Below are 16,481 nucleotides of genomic sequence, written 5' to 3'. Positions count from 1 at the left end.
AACCATGTACTCTTAAAGCAAACTAACCCCCTATGTGAGAGATGCAAATACACTGTGGAACTGGTGTCAATGCTCTCATATAAAAACAAAATAGACATCAAATAGGTTGTCAGCGCACAAGTTTCACCTCTTATGCAAACCTCATCTCTCACACCAAATAAGGTCACAACACATAAACCCACATATGTGGAGGTACTCAATAAAAGCCTACCAAAAGAACAGAGACCCCCCCCTCAAATGCACAGCACTCACACTCACCACTGAGCCAAAAGAAACCAGCACACACGTCAACACACACACCCGTGTCTCAACAAATAAGCCCCTAAGGTAAGACGCATCAAATGTCTTGGTCATGGGCGACTCCATAGTGACCCACACAGATGTCCCCCTCACCAGACGGGACAAGAAGAAGGTCATGGTCAGTTGCCAGTCAGGTGCCAGGACCCGACAAATCACACATGCACTCCAGTCACTCAACAAGTACCATTTTGACTGTCATAGTCCATGTTGGAATGAATGACTTCAGACATACCTCTCTGGACTATAGGAAGAGAAACATGATGGAACTTGGATATTATTTGTATGTTTACTGCTTGTCTGATTGTTTTGCTACAGTTTTACTAAAATACTTATTGTTACTCGACTTTGGTTTATGGTTTTTCCATGGACTTTCATTAAAGCTTTTTCCGTTTTGGACAACAGTTTCGGTCGAATTTACTAGTTTGTTGGTGACCTGTTTTATTGGAGTTTGTGTTTGAACTGCCGACTGCACTTCCATAACTCGAGACAGCTTTATAGACTAACCATGGAAGAGCTTATGCTTCAGTATGTGGAATTAACACAAAAAATCATTCAAAATTTGCAAAACAAAAGTTTGGGCACTAAGAAATCTGCCGAAGAGATTGGAGAGGAAGTCACGCTGACTGAGTCTCAAGCCCTTTTGTATACTTTGCACACACCTCCCAGTACGTCGGTGCAAGAAACACCGGTGAGTGGAACTGACGTTTTGAGTAAGGATGGACATACCAATAAAACCGGTAACAACACCTGTTCTACAGTATTGCAAAAAGTTTCAAACCCTAAATCTAATTCGAATTCCAACATAGTTTCCGTTCATGGGAGCCCAGCGAGTATTTTTGACAGAATGCTTATAGCGCCGAGTTTAAACTGGGCGCCAGGTACGTCAAAAACTACTTTGAATTTAAATAATGGCTCACTTAAAGAACAGCTATCAATATTTGAGTCTAAACTAAGGAAATTCAAGTCCCTACAAATGGACAACGTTTATTTAGAAAGATCTTTAGAACTACAACAGGTCCCAAAAGGTATGAGACTTTTTAAGCTACCTATTGGTTTCGAAGTGGGAAGCGAAGGCTACCAGGAACTAACTGCACTTTACCACCAAACAGGTATTGATATGGTTACATTGATTATTCGTAATAACAACAGATTAATTGACAAGCTAAGAAAAGAGCTTGACACTATTAACAGCAGTATTACCAAAGACCTTTTGTTTGAGTATAACAAGATGAGATTTGATCAAATACTGATATTGACTCTTTTGTCAAAAAAGGGTTAGCAATTAAATCTGACAAATTAAACAGGGATAGTTTTGACTATGCAAACAATCGCGTATTTGTACATTTTAAAGAATATAAAAACAGCGTAGCCAGACTCCAGGCCGCTAAGAAAGACTGTGACTATACGAGTTCTCTGAGAGCTGAAACCTAGACTAATAACGTATTTTTATGGACAATAATGACAACAGTAATGATAATGAGGAAGACGTTTTTTTAGAGAATCCACAAGTAAGGCGCTCCGAAAGAATACGCGAGCGCAACCAGGTATTGATACAGCAAGATTACCCCAGGGGGAGAAGCCAGAGACCGGCCCCATACAGGGGTTGGTAACAGAAGAATTACTGTCTGTCAGTCAGTATTCTAGCCCTCGAGATGACTACGACTTGTTGTGTATGGATAGTTTTAAAGTATGTGATGAACAAGTTCGAGTGGATGTAGAAACCAATCGGCATTGTAGCCTCCAAGAGGACTTTGAGTTGGTGCTTTTGGATAGTCCAGTAGTACATGATGAACTTGATAGACTTGACATAGGAGTGAATCTCAGTGATGTCATTAATAGTTTTTCTCCTTACGACGTACGAGACAGAGTCAACTTCCTCCCTGACAATTGGAAAGTATATGAATACATTGATAGTGTTAACTGTAGTTCCAACAGTTTAGAACATGACATGGAAGAAAACAACGAGGCAGCCACCCACCATTTGACAACTACAACTATGAACAGTGTTTGTACAAAGTTGGATAATATGTGTATTTACAACTTCACTGATTTAAAACTGAAAAAAGAGCATTTGACACTATTTAAAAAGGGTTTCAAATTTGTTCCAACTTTTAAATATGAAGTAGCTAAACTTATATTGTGTTTAAAACTATACACTAGATAGTTAAACTTGAGTGTATTTTTTCAAACAATGTGGATTTAGATGCAGATAGAAGCATTACGCTTAGGAGATCTAGTTCATTTATACCTCCAGCAAACCCAAACATACGTTTATTTGAAGAAATGTGTGAATCACAGCTTAGGAGGCTAACAAAGAAGAAAAATGTCAAATATGAACATAATTTGACCATGAGTGAAAGATTTTGTTTAGAAGAATTAACTTCTAATAATAAGTATAGAGTAATGAAACCTGATAAAGGTGGAGGGGTTGTTGTGATGTTAACCATTGATTATACAAACATCATGTTAGAACTGTTGAACGACAACTCCACCTATATTAGAGTATCTACGAATGAAGTTAATAGGGCATATGCTAAGATAGATTGGCAGTTGTATGAATGGTGGATGGAGGTGCTTATTGACAAAAGGGAGTATGAATATCTATGTGTGGAGTATACAATATTACCATCAATATTTGGAATCCCAAAAGTTCACAAGAACCAAAGATGTCCACCTTTTCGCCCCATAGTATCAGCCAGAGGTTCTAAAACTGAACCTATTGCGTCATTTGTTGATTTTTACAGTAAAGAAGTTTTGACAGACTATACACACATTTTGAAAGACTCGTGGCTTTGTCTAGAATTGATTAGAAATGTTGACATGGCAGAAGGTTTAGTAATGTTAACTAATGATGTTATTAACTTATTTTCAATTATACCCCATGAACAGGGGTTAGAAATGTTTAACAACAGTTTAAATAAGCATAGCAGCTTTAGTAACAGTAAAGTCACTTTGTTGGTGGACCTAGTTGAATTGGTATTAAAAAACATTTTTTTTATCCTTTGAAGGTGAGATATTTAGGCAAACAGCTGGGGTTGCTATGGGAGCCAAGTGTGCCCCAGTATATGCCAATTTAGTATTGGCTGACTGGGAGGTAAATCACATCTTTAATTCTAAATTTATGGCTAATATGAAACTTTATTTGCGGTTCCTTGATGACATATTGATTTTATGGAAGGGGAGCGAGGAAGAGTTGGGTGATTTTATTGAACACATTAACACCACCACAACATTTCTAAAATTCACCCATAAAATACACGGGGACACTTGTGATTATTTAGACCTTCTATTAATTTATGATAGAGAGAAAGGTGTGATGGAATCTAATGTGTTTAGAAAGACAACTTACTCCAACTCTTTTTTGCACTTCGATAGCTGCCATCCGTTTCATCACAAAAAGAATATTGTTAAGGGACAGATGGTGAGGCTCTCCAGATTGGTGAGTGATGACAATTTATTCGAGAAAAACTCACCTACTTGATCAGGATGTTTTGGGAGCGAGGTTAGCCAAGTGAGATTTTGGAGAAAATACAACTAGAAATTATGGGTAAACGAAATTTGACTTTCAAACCCATATTAAAGGGAGGGTTACTTAATATAGTCGCAGATTTAAACACTGAGAAGGATGTTACACACATCTTTAACACAAAAGCGATGATTCTTCCATACAACCCTATGTCTGAGGAAGTGAAATTTATTATAAATGAAACTTGGTTTAGTGTACTCAATAAAGACAATATTAAAATATTGGGTGACAGACCAGTAATTACCTACAGCCGGGGAAAGAATCTAAAAGAGTTATTGGAAAGGGGTAACAATTCGGAGGTGTATGGTAACTCAAAAATGAGTAAATGTGGTGCTTGTTCAGCCTGCAAATTTATTAACAATGGACCATATGTGGCTGTCCACAACTTCAACAGAACAATAAAATGTCCAGGTTATGTAAACTGCAATACAAAGATGGTGATTTACATAGCTACCTGTTTAAGTTGACCAACATTTCATATAGGAAACACTGTTAGGAAACTAAGATTAAGAATAAATGAGCACATTAGGGATATCAAAAACAGGAAAACTTCCAATGCTTTATATTTGCATAGTCGGAAATGCCCTAATTTCAATAAATTTATATTTTTTGTTATAGATAGGGTTTCACAGAGTGATAGGGGTGGTGATTTTAAAACGTTGTTAGAAGTCAAGGAATGTATGTGGCAACTTCGACTTGATGCTATGAAACCTCCCGGAATTAATGACCTCATATCTATATCTAGTATACTGAAAATTAAATCTTATTGTATTTAATTTTATATTTCACTTAGTTAAAAATTAATTATGTGAGGTTATTATTTAATTAAGTATGTATCATTTATTGATTATATAAGTGTTTTTTGTATATAAAAAATGTTTTTTATATTAAATTTTTTTTTTTTATTACTATTTTATTTTATTTTTTAACCATTTTTCAACCATTGATTTTAAGATTTTCAACAAAGTCTTTTAAATATTGATTATTTTGAATATATAAACTATACAGAATTACAGGTTTAAACACATTTAAAGTAAAATAAAGCATTTTGAGAGTTAGGGTTTAGTTATGTATAAAGGTAACCTAGTTTTCACCTTTAGACAATGTGAAGTATTATAGGTTTTGATTGGAAGATTCTATAGGTGTGTGCATGACGTATTATGTATTTAAAGGCGTGTGAAACACAGTATTAGTTAACTCTGATGAAGTCTGTTTTTGTACGGGTGAAAGCGCTTAGTTTCCATGGATATTATTTGTATGTTTACTGCTTGTTTGCTTGTTTTGCTACAGTTTTACTAAAATACTTATTGTTACTCGACTTTGGTTTATGGTTTTTCCATGGACTTTCATTAAAGCTTTTTCCGTTTTGGACTACAGTTTCGGTCGAATTTACTACTATGATGGAACTGTCTTATCTGTCCCAAACAGGTATGTCCCTATCCCAAAGCAGTATACTACCTTCACCTAGGGTGATGCCACAATATAAACAAAAATGATTGACTTCAGCAATTAGCTCAGCTTCTGGTGTCACTCTGGGAGGATATGTTAGACCTCACTGCTTTGCTAGAGATGGACTGCACCTGTGCCCCCTAGGCTTTCGGATACTGACAAATGGCCTTGCCTCCCCCATAGGGCCTTTTTTTAGGAAATGTCAAAACAAATTTTCCAAAGTAACGAAGTTTAATCGAGACAAACTCAGGGCCATGCTGCCTTAATCCTAGGAGATTAAACATGAAACTGCACTTCCTGGAAGCACTCCTCATCTTGGAGGATGCTGACTTCTTTGCAGTTGCTGAGACATGGTTCAAGGGTGCTGAAAGCACCCCGGCTGTGCAAGGCTCCAATCCCTTCCATATACTCAGACTTCTAAATGAGCATGGAGAAACCAAAGGTGGAGGTGTATCCATCTTCATTAAAACCAAATACACTTCAAAAGAGTCATGCCGTTTGACCAGTCTTGAACTACTCCATGTCCAATTAACTATTGGGAAAGTACCATACCACAACATTTAATCATAGATTTAGAACTGGCTATGTTCCTGCAGAATGTAGAACAGCAACAGTAATTCCCCTGCACAAGGGGGGTGGCTTCTACTGACCCTGGGAACTACGGAACCATAGATCTAACTGCCTCATCTGCAAGGCCATGGAAAGAGTTATCATGGACCTTATCAACAAGGACATAGGTGACCTCCAAACACTTGGCCCAACTCAGTTTGTCTTCATTAAGGGTAGATTGTCCTTATTAATCCTGGTTGACTTCCTTGAGAATGTCACCAAAGCCATGGGTGAAGGTAATCTAGTGCTCATAGAATATCTCAACCTACCCAAGGCTTTTAATAAAATTCCCCACTCTGACATTGTTGAGAAGGTCTCTCAGATAGGGATTAACCCTTGCATTACTAGATGGGTAGCCAAATGGCTCATCGACACAACACACACTGTCAAAATTGATAAATTTCACTCCCACCAGTAGACCTGTCACCAGTGGAGTGCCAAAGAGGTTACTGTTTGGCATCTATTTCTCAGAAGTCCAGGTCAAAGTAGACGGCCTTTGGCTCAGCAAGTCCGCTGATGATTGCAAACTGGGAGCAATCACTGAATCTCCCATCGATGTCAACATATTACAGAAAGCTAACACAAGACGTCAGCTCCTCTTTGGTCAGATCTGACCACAAGCTAATCACCCTAGACATCCACATCCCGCTCCCACCCCCAAATAGGAAAACAACCATAAAAAATTTCTCCAAAGTCAACTTCACGCTTCTTAAGACAGAAGTGGCAAACTTCATGACACCCATGCAGATGGATAATAGAGGTATGACTGCTGGATCCTACACAAATGCACTTTATAAGCACTTACATGAGTGCATGGATCGTGCTATCTCTAACAGAACCAAGATGCTATCCTCCAAAAAGAGGAAGCCAATCTGGTGGTCTTCTGCCATAAACAAACTCTACAACAGAAGAAAGAAACTGTTGCAAAAAAGAGTAAAATCCCACGATTGGAGGAACTCCCTGGTCAGCCTCAGTAAGAACCTGAGATCCATCATAAAATCCTCCTAGTTATGAAGACAAAATTGCCACTGATTCTAAAGACAACCAGAAAGCATTCTATAGCTATGTCAAAAATCTCAATGGCAACACTCAGATCTGCTCTGAGTTACAGCACAATGACACTAAATATACAGAACCAACTGATATTGCCAACATCCTGGCAGATAGTTTCAGTGCTAACTTTACCCCCCTCTCACCCCCTAAAGGGCCCATCTTTATACCGGAAGAATGCAAAGTTCCTGTAATCACGGCTGCACAGGTAAAAACTTCACTCTCCAAAGCCAAGAACACAGCATCCATGGGACCTGACAACATCCCAGGCTGCCTTCTACATGAACTACAGAATGAACTGGTACCCCACCTAAGTACCATGTCCAATCATAGCCTCACCTCAGGCTTTGTGCCCATTGAATGGCGCACTGCAACAGTTATCCCACTCCACAAAGGGGGGGCCACAACAGACTCCGGGAACTACTGCCCCATTAGCCTGATGAGCCTCGTCTGCAAGGCCATGGAACGTATCATCATGAAACTCATAAACAAAGACATTGGAGATCTCCAAACCCTGGACCCCACACAGTTTGGGTTTGTAAAAGGCAAATCATGTCCCCTAAACCTGATAGACTTCTTTGAAGTAGTTACCAAAGCCATAGATGAGGGTAAGGTGGTTCACACAGCCTATCTAGATCTCGCCAAGGCGTTCAACACCATCCCCCACTCTGGAATTATGGATAAACTCACTAAACTAGGTATAAATCCCTATGTCACAAGATGGGTTGCAAACTGGCTTACTGAAAGAACCCACACTATGAAAGTAGCAGACTCCAAATCAGACTTCAGACCAGTGACAAGTGGAGTACAACAGGGTTCAGTCCTGGGTCCTCTCCTGTGAAAGTAGCAGACTCCAAATCAGACTTCAGACCAGTGACAAGTGGAGTACCACATGGTTCAGTCCTGGGTCCTCTCCTGTTTGGTATCTACTTCTCTTAAGTACAGGCTAACACAGAAGGTCTTTGGCTAACTAAGTTCACAGATGACTGCAAACTAGGAGCCATAATCAAAACTCCTAACGATGTGGACATCCTACAAAAGAGCCTCACTGAGACAGATGCCTGGTGTCAAAGACATGGTCTCAAGCTTAATGGCAAAAAATGCATTGTCATCCCCTTTGGTAAAAATTCTGTACCCATGAACTACCACATAGGCGGTAGTCTACTTAACACCGAAAGTGTGATAAGAGACCTTGGGACACAGGTGGACTGTAGTCTCTCCTTTGATAATCACATCGCCAAAGTGGTCAGGAAATCCTTCTATGTGGCACACCTCATCACAAAAGGTTTCTCATCCAGAAAAAAAGAGGTCATTGTTCCCCTCTACGCATCACTCATTAGACCCATTATAGAGTACAACACCCCTTTTGGTATGTGCCTCACAAGACATCTACAACAACTGGAAAGGCCGCAAAAATACCTCACAAAGAGAATTACTGGCCTCAAACAGATGCCTTGCGCAGACCGTCTCAAAAAACTCCAGCTTTACTCCATCACATATCACCTACTCAGAGGCAATCTCTGCCTAACATACAAAGCTATGTCAAACCCAGAGCTGTTGGACATGCTCCACTTAAAGAAATCCCAATCCCTCTGAGCTACATGCTCCAGGGACCTAAACCTTGTCACCACAGTAAACAGAACGTGCTAGAGAGATGGATTCCTGTCACAGAGACTTCCCATACTCTGGAACAGACTACCTATCTATGTCAAACAGAGCTCCTCATTAGCAGTCTTCAAGAAAAATCTTGATGATTGGATGGGTAATAGGAAATTCACCCCGGGGATCACTTCTGTGGTTCTGCTTGACAGGGGCACAGGAAAATAATTTTCTTGGGTGGTGAAAGCCAGGCTACATTATTGGCTAGGCTTGTATAGGTCCTAGGGCCAATAGCCTAGTACCTACCTATGAACCTATGAAGTAAATGATTGGTGCCAAAGGAATGGTCTAAAACTAAATGCAAAAAAAAAAGTATTATTATTCCTTGTGGCAAAACAGAATTCCCTACAAATTACAATATTGACAGCACCCCCTGAGTTCCAACCCAGTGGTGCGAGACTTGAGAACACAGGTTGATAGCAATGTGAACTTTGACCACCGTGTTGCCACAGTGATAAGGAAAGCCTTCTGTGTAGCACACCTCATAAGCAAGGGCATCACATCTAGGCAAAGGACTGTTATAACTCCACTGTACTTGAGCCTCATCAGACCACTAATAGAGTATAATGCACCCTTTTGCATGTACCTCACCAGACACCTGCAGCGGCTGGAAGAGACCTTAGAGTTTCTCACTAAGAAAATATAGGGACTCCAAACCATGACCTACATGGACAGGCAGAAAGCCCTGTCACTTTACTCTGTATCTTATAGGCTGCTGAGAGATGATGTGCCTGGCTATAGGGTAGTCTCCAACCCTGCCCTAATGGAAATGCTGCACATCCAAATGTCAAATGGCACAAGAGTTGCTCAAGCAATGGATCTCAACATAGCTTATGACATTAACAGAACATGCTGAAGAGACAGATATGTCTCACAGAGACTACTGCTTCTCTAGAATAGACTTCCCATTCATTTAAAACAGAGCTCCTCACTGACTCTATTCAAACATAGCCTAGATAATTGGATGGGAGACTGCAAATTCACCCCTGTGGTGGCACCCATGTCCCTTATGGATTGGTTAGCTGGTGTTGATCACAGTTCATAAATTCATTCTGTGACCTACCAAAAAGCACAAATAGGGATACTTGGGATTAACATGGCTAGGCTTGTAAAGGCTGTAGGGCCGCTAACCTAGTAACCACCTATGAACCTGTGTGGAGCATCAGCAAGCAAAGGGGAACCAGGCCATACCCCCATTGTAGACTAGCCATGTTTGCATGATATATAGCTACACAGCACAGTCTCACTCTACAAGGTATCCTACATTTTGTCAGAGCAAAACTGTGTGGCAGACAAGCTAAGCAGGACCAGGGCAGACCATAATGAGTGCAAACTAGATCAGGTGGTCTTCCAAGATGTGATCCATCTGTGTGGAATTTCTTAAGTAGACTTCTTTCTCTGCTATCTAAACTAACAGCTGGCAAGATTCTGCTCCAGAACTCTGTACAGTAAGGTCTGGAAGTCCAAGGCATTTTATTTTCCTTGCATAGGAATGTTGCTGTATGCTTTTCCATCTTTTCCAGTGATATCCAAGGTACTTAAAATTTGGAAGGAGCCCCTCCAAGATCATTGTGGTGACTTCATTCTGGCCCAGGCAGCAGTGATTCACACTTTTGAAAATGGCCAGAGGCAGTTAGCACAAGCTTCCTCACAGAATGGGTTTACTCACACAAGATCAGAGGTGTATGATACACCCCAACCCTAATCAACTTCAGTTGACTGCATGGATGATAGAGTCTTAATTCCCTTCAGGAATCTGGTTACTGAGAATGTGCAACAGGTACTAATGGAGTCAAAAATGAGAGCTACTAGAAAATTGTGTATTAACAAATGGAAAGGGTTTTTTATTTTATGGCAACAACATAACCGGCACCCATCCAGGGCTAGTTGTTCTCTGTTTTTACAGTATTTATATGATTTACTCTCCTATAGCTTTCTTACTCATCTGCCCATGGATCCTCCTCTTTCAATGCATTCTCGTGTCAAAGTGTTTGGAAATGGGCTTTGCTTAACAGGCCTCAAAGAAAAAAATGTGTTAAAAAGCTAACACTTGCTCATTTTGAACCATCTAACCTGTCTGACTTGATGTTCTTAACATGGAAAAGAGTCCTAGTGATTGCTCTGGCCTTTGCAGGAAGGGTATTTGTGTTTCAAGCTCTTATGTTGAGTCAGCCCTATCTCAGGTTTCTTTAAGAACTAATTTTTCTTTTATGCATACAATGGTATCCAAGTTTACATTAAGCCAAACTATCCATCTCCCTGTCTTCTTTGCTGAATGCAAAAATGAGGGAGAAAGGATACTCCATACCGTGCATATCCACAGACAACTCTGGTACTATCTTGACAGAACTAAATACTTCAGATGTTTGGATCAGCTGTTCATTTCTTGTGACGATAAGAGGAATGGACATGTGTCAAAGCAGACTATTTCCAAATGGTAGTCTATACTCACCACAACAAAACTATTCCAGGCAAGGTCAAGGCCCACTCTACCAGGGCCTTAACTTCATCTATGGTTTTTTGGGAAGGGTTGGGTTCTAGAAGTATTATAGAAGCAGCAATCTGGTTCTATGTACTTACTTTTACAAAGCATTACAAACTTGATTCCTTCTGAAGGTCTAGATCAGGCTTTGTAAGGACCATTCCCCAGGGACCTCTGGACCCTTCTCTCCTTCCATCTCCTAAATGTACTAAGCTATGGTACATAAAGCTACTGCAGCAGCAAATATAGTACAGTTGTATAAGTAAACTTACTATAACAGTAGATGTTCAAATGATCACTGCTGCAGTAGCCACTCTCCCCCATCCCCACCCCTTGTTTTCTGATGTGTTGTGTATTCTAGGGTGTGGGCATTTATTTTTTGTTGTTCCTAGCATTGTCCTCCCTGGGCTCAGCCTCCATATCCTTGTTGTGATGAAAGCTTTGAAGGGCTTGGTTTGCAAACCTGTGCGTTTAGTTGGCTCAGATTGAGCTGAGTGATGGTCTGGGAGTATGGAAGGTGCCTTGAAGCTTTGAAAGCTGGCAGGCTGTTATATCCTATGCAGGATATAACCCATATAGCTAAGGCTTCTGTAGCAGTGATCACTTGAACATCAGATTTTCGGCGTCAGTGCCCCCCTCGGCACTGACCTTGCCTTTCATTTCAGCTATGGCACTGACCTTACCTTCAACAGCAGCTATGGCAAAGACTTTGCCACACCGAAAGCGGTTCTGACCCATGCAGTTCCTTTGGAACTTATATAGGCCCTAGGGTCAATAGCCAAGTACCTATCTATGAAACTATGAACTGATAACATCGACTCAGAGTGCCTCTTCGGCACCGAGTCCCTTTTCTACTCCACTGATTCCTTTACTACCGGTCTCCAAATTAAAGACTATGGTGCCACTAGCTCAGACACCATGAACACTATGCTCCCCTTCATTGGATCCATTCCTAGGTCAGATGTATAGCCCCTTTCTGGACCGACCCTACTCCCTTTCAGGAGTGTCCACGAGGTCTACCAGGAGTCTATCTGAATTTGATGTGGTGCGCCTGTTGGATCAGCTGTTGGTGGCCAGAGAGATACCAAATGTTCCTAAGACTCACCCCCCCCCCCGGGGTTTGGGTCTGTCTCTCCCAGGACTCTGACGTATACTCCTCCTTTGGATCCGTTAGTTCCAAAGCCCATGGCTCCAACGTCCTTTGTGGATCCCTGCTCCTCAGCGCCGACAGTGACTGTCACTGAGGCTTCGCGGCCACCCCTTTGGTTTTTGGTTCCATCAGAACCGTCCCTTCCTCAGACTCCTGGTTGGGGGACTGAGTCCTCTGTACAGGGCACAGTTCCGAGTGTTTTATTGGTTCTGTCCTCAGATCTGGGGATAATGTCTGCCCCGATCCTGCTTGAGGCTCCATCCCTGGGAGTGGGTCCGATGGGGCAGGGTGTGACCCCGGTTCCGAGGTTGTCCTTCTCGGTTCCGGGCTCCCACTCCTCTTCGGGCAGGCCTGCTTTCCGGGTGATGGAGAGGGTGCTTGCTTCGGGAAGCACTCCTCTGAAGTCAGAACTTCACTCTGCTCCCTCTGAGCTACAACTGCCATGAACCACCTCCTTGGGACACTGGGAGGAGAAGCCTCAGGAAACCCCAGTTCGGGATACCCATCCTTCCGAGTCTTCCTCAGATATTCCCACTGAAGAACCTCCTTAGAAGAAGGAAGGCAAGAGGAAGCACATTGACTCTCCTGAGGGGTCTTTGACAGAGGACACGGACTACGATGATGGGGAGGGGTCCCCTCGGTCACCCCTGGATGATGTCTCCTTTGGAGACATCCTGTAAATATTAAAACAGAGGTTGGCTGGAAGCCCTCTAACCCTTCCTCGGAGGAGTCCATCTTCCTGCAGGCTTTTCGCTCCCGGCCTTCTACCTCTTGGGTAACCCCACCTGCCAACAAGTTAATTCAGCTTGTCATGCAGCATGTATGGCAGAACCCTGACACTATTGAGGCCATTCCCCAGAGACCTGATAAGATCCCCCCCCCCCCCGAAGAGCATCCACACTGGTCCAGAGGTAAAACCTGCTGTAACATCTGGTCAACTAGCAAGGTTGTACACCCTGTGACTTCTAAACCCATAGAGTTTTCTTTTTATGCAGATTGATCTACTAGAAAAATAGTATATATGGCTGTGTAACCTATGTGATTGTTTTTACATAGGTAAGGCCAATTGTATGTTTAAGGAGAGGGTGCTAGAGCACCTGAATGATATACAAAATAATAAAATAACCAATGCACTAGCCAAGCATGTGTCTGAAGTTGGGATTAGTCACCTTTTTAAATTCTTGGTTTTACAAAAGGTTACAGACAGTTTAAGAGAAGTTGATCTATATAATGAGACAGAATATATTGAATTGAGGTGGATTGTTGATTTTATAGCATATGCTCCACCGGGCTTGAATAGTGCTGTCTCCTTAAAGTTAACATAATTAACCATTAACTATAATCTGTTTTTATTGGATGCTCATAGTATTTAAACTCTCTGTATTTGTTCAGTTTTATTAAGGTCTGAAGAAGCGGGCAACCGTGAAAGCTCTAACCTACTTTTTTCCCGTCTTTGTGGATTTGTGGATATTAAAGTGTTTTTACTCTCAGCCTTTGACTCCTTATTTTCTACTACTGGTCCAGAGGTTTGCCAGTTGACGCTATGGTGGTGGTGGCGGCCACTAAAAAGGAAGTAGCGGAATAAAGTCCTACTGTTCACCCACCCAACAAAGAGTCCCAGGCTATGGATGGGTTGGGGAAACGAATTTTTGCTTCAGCGACCATTGCTGTCAGGTCCCTGAACTAATTGGCACATTTCACGAGGCTCCAAAGAGATTTGATTACTGAACTTTCTGAAGCCCTTGCGGGTCAAGTTTCTGATGGAGCATGGGACAAGGTTGCCTCTCAACTTGCCACTCTTGAATCTATTTCCAGTTCGTCCATGAGGCTGCTCTCCCACGCAACCGAAGGGGCGGCTAGAGCTACGGGTGCAGGCATAGTCATGAGGCGTCATACCTGGATGCACATCTGTGACCCCACGGACTCCTTCAAGTCCTCCTTTTTGAATGCCCCTATTGAACCATCTTCCTTATTTGGTTCTAAAGGGAAGGAGACACTGCCCAGGTGCGAGCAGGATGGAAAGACTCTGTCTGCCATTGGCCTACATTTTTCCAAGCCTAAACGTTCTTTTTCCAGGAGCCAGAAGAGTGGAAAAATCTGGTACAAGAAATCTCAAGGTCCTTTCCATAACACACGTCACAAGGATTCCCCCAGAAGCAGATGGGGTTCCAATGGTGGAATATGCCCCTTTAGGGGCAGAGGGGTCCCCGAAACCAAGACTCCAGGGATTCCTTCTCTGGGCGGTCTTATCAATGCTCCTGAAGCGTTGCCCAATTGCTTTCCTCTGGAAGCAGTCGGGGCTTGTTTTTCTCTGCACCAAGCTGCCTGACGCTCTATTTCAAATGATCGATGGGTGCAGAGAATAATCTCTAGTGGCTACTACATCCCTCTATCCTCCCATCTAAAACCTTCACAAAACCTTCCCGATGTTCCACCCAATCAAAGGCAAGAAGCGGCTTCAGAGATAATAAAGCTGTGCCAAAAAAGAGTCATCCAACCAGTCCGTCCAGACCAATGCAGATCCGATTTTTACTCAATATTCTTTTTATTGCCAAAAAAGACCGGGGACTGGAGACCCATTCTGGATCTCAGCCATTTAAACAAATCAGTGGTACAAACTAAGTTCCACATGGTCACTAGTCAATCCATTCTCCCATTTTTAAAGGAGGATGTTTGGATGTGCTCAGTAGACCTCCAGGATGCGTATTACCACATCAAAATGGACAGATGCTCCAGGAGTCTCCTTCACTTCCAGCTAGGAGCCAATCATTACCAGTTGTGAGCCCTGCCATTCAGTCTCTCAACAGCCCCCAAAATGTTCAGGAAAAGTCTAGCAGTGGTGACAGCTCATCTGAGACTTCAAGGATTCCAGGTGTTTCCATATTTAGAAGACTGGCACCTTTCCTCCCCCACCAAGCATCTTCTGACCATAGCCCTCCATTACACACTTTCACTAGTGGAGTCCCTAGGCATCACTGTACATTGGGAGAAATCCAACTTATAACCTACCCAACAGCTGCAATTTATAGGGGCAGTTTTTGATACTCAAACCTGCCTGGTATCTCTACCGGCTCATGGGCTTTAGAGACTAAGATTGCAAGTACTTGTGATACTCTGTCAAAGAAAGGTGTTAGCAAGGGAAGTTCTCCAGGCTCTAGGATCCATGGCTGCAGCCATTCTGATGGTTCTTCTGGCAAAGTTACACATAAGACTGTTACAATGGCTCCTATTGTCCCAGTGGTTGGAAAATCTTCACCACCCTAAACTCACATATCCTCATAACCAACTCTTGCAAGCAAGATCTCCTCTGGTGGATGAGGCCAGATGCAGAACTTTGGTGTCACCTTTTTCAGACCCCTAAACCCAACTCCACTGTGACCATGAAGTGCTTCCATGATGGGGTGGGGGTCATTTTCAGGGAAAGACAGTCCAAGGCATGTGGTTAAGCTTAGAAGCCAACCTGCATATCAATGTTCTGGAGTTAAGAGCGGTGCTGTTAGCATTGCAGGCATTATATCCTCTCCTTCCACCTGGAACAATTGTGATTCAGTCAGACAATATGTCAGTAGTCTGGTACATCAACAAACAAGGAGGAACCAAATCCTACCCCCTGTGTCGAGAGGCCGTGAGAATTTGGCACTGATCGATAGCTTCTGACCACTTTGTTATAGCAACTCACATCCCAGGGAGTTCCAACGTGATTGCGGACAGGCTGAGCAGATGCATTCTCCTTCCACATGAGGGGTCTCTCAATGCCAAAGTGATGGCAGAATTTTTCAGCCGATGGGACCAGCCTTGTTGCGACCTTTTTGCCTCCCCTTTGAACAACAAATGCAGCAGTTACTTTGCCCTCTTTCCCCCAGAGGGAGAGTCCCTGAGAAACACTCTGACTCACGATTGGCCCACGGGTCTCCTCTACGCTTATCCACCAATTCTCTCGATACCTCTATTTTTGAAGAAAGCAACTCGGTTGAGATGCAAGGTGATCCATATTGTCCCATTCTGGCCTTGTTAAGTGTGGTTACCCTTCCTCCGGCCTCATCTGTTACAGCCTCCATGGATCCTGGATACTCGTCCAGACTTAATTTCTCACCCTCAAGGGTTGACTCTTCTGAATCTGTCCACTCTCAAGCTGATGGCTTGGTTTCTTCACTTCCGTTAGTCGCTAAGCAGGAAGCCCTTTCCCCACCTGTTCTCGATATAATTCTGGCCTCCCATAAGCCATCCACTAGAAAACTTTACAGAGATAAATGGAA

The sequence above is a fragment of the Protopterus annectens genome, chromosome 3.part0, assembly GCF_019279795.1.
Source record: "Protopterus annectens isolate FY-2018-M chromosome 3.part0, PAN1.0, whole genome shotgun sequence".
In the NCBI taxonomy this organism is placed as follows: Eukaryota; Metazoa; Chordata; order Ceratodontiformes; family Protopteridae; genus Protopterus; species Protopterus annectens.
The sequence above is the reverse complement of the archived record's forward strand: the minus strand, read 5'-3'. Positions refer to the sequence as shown.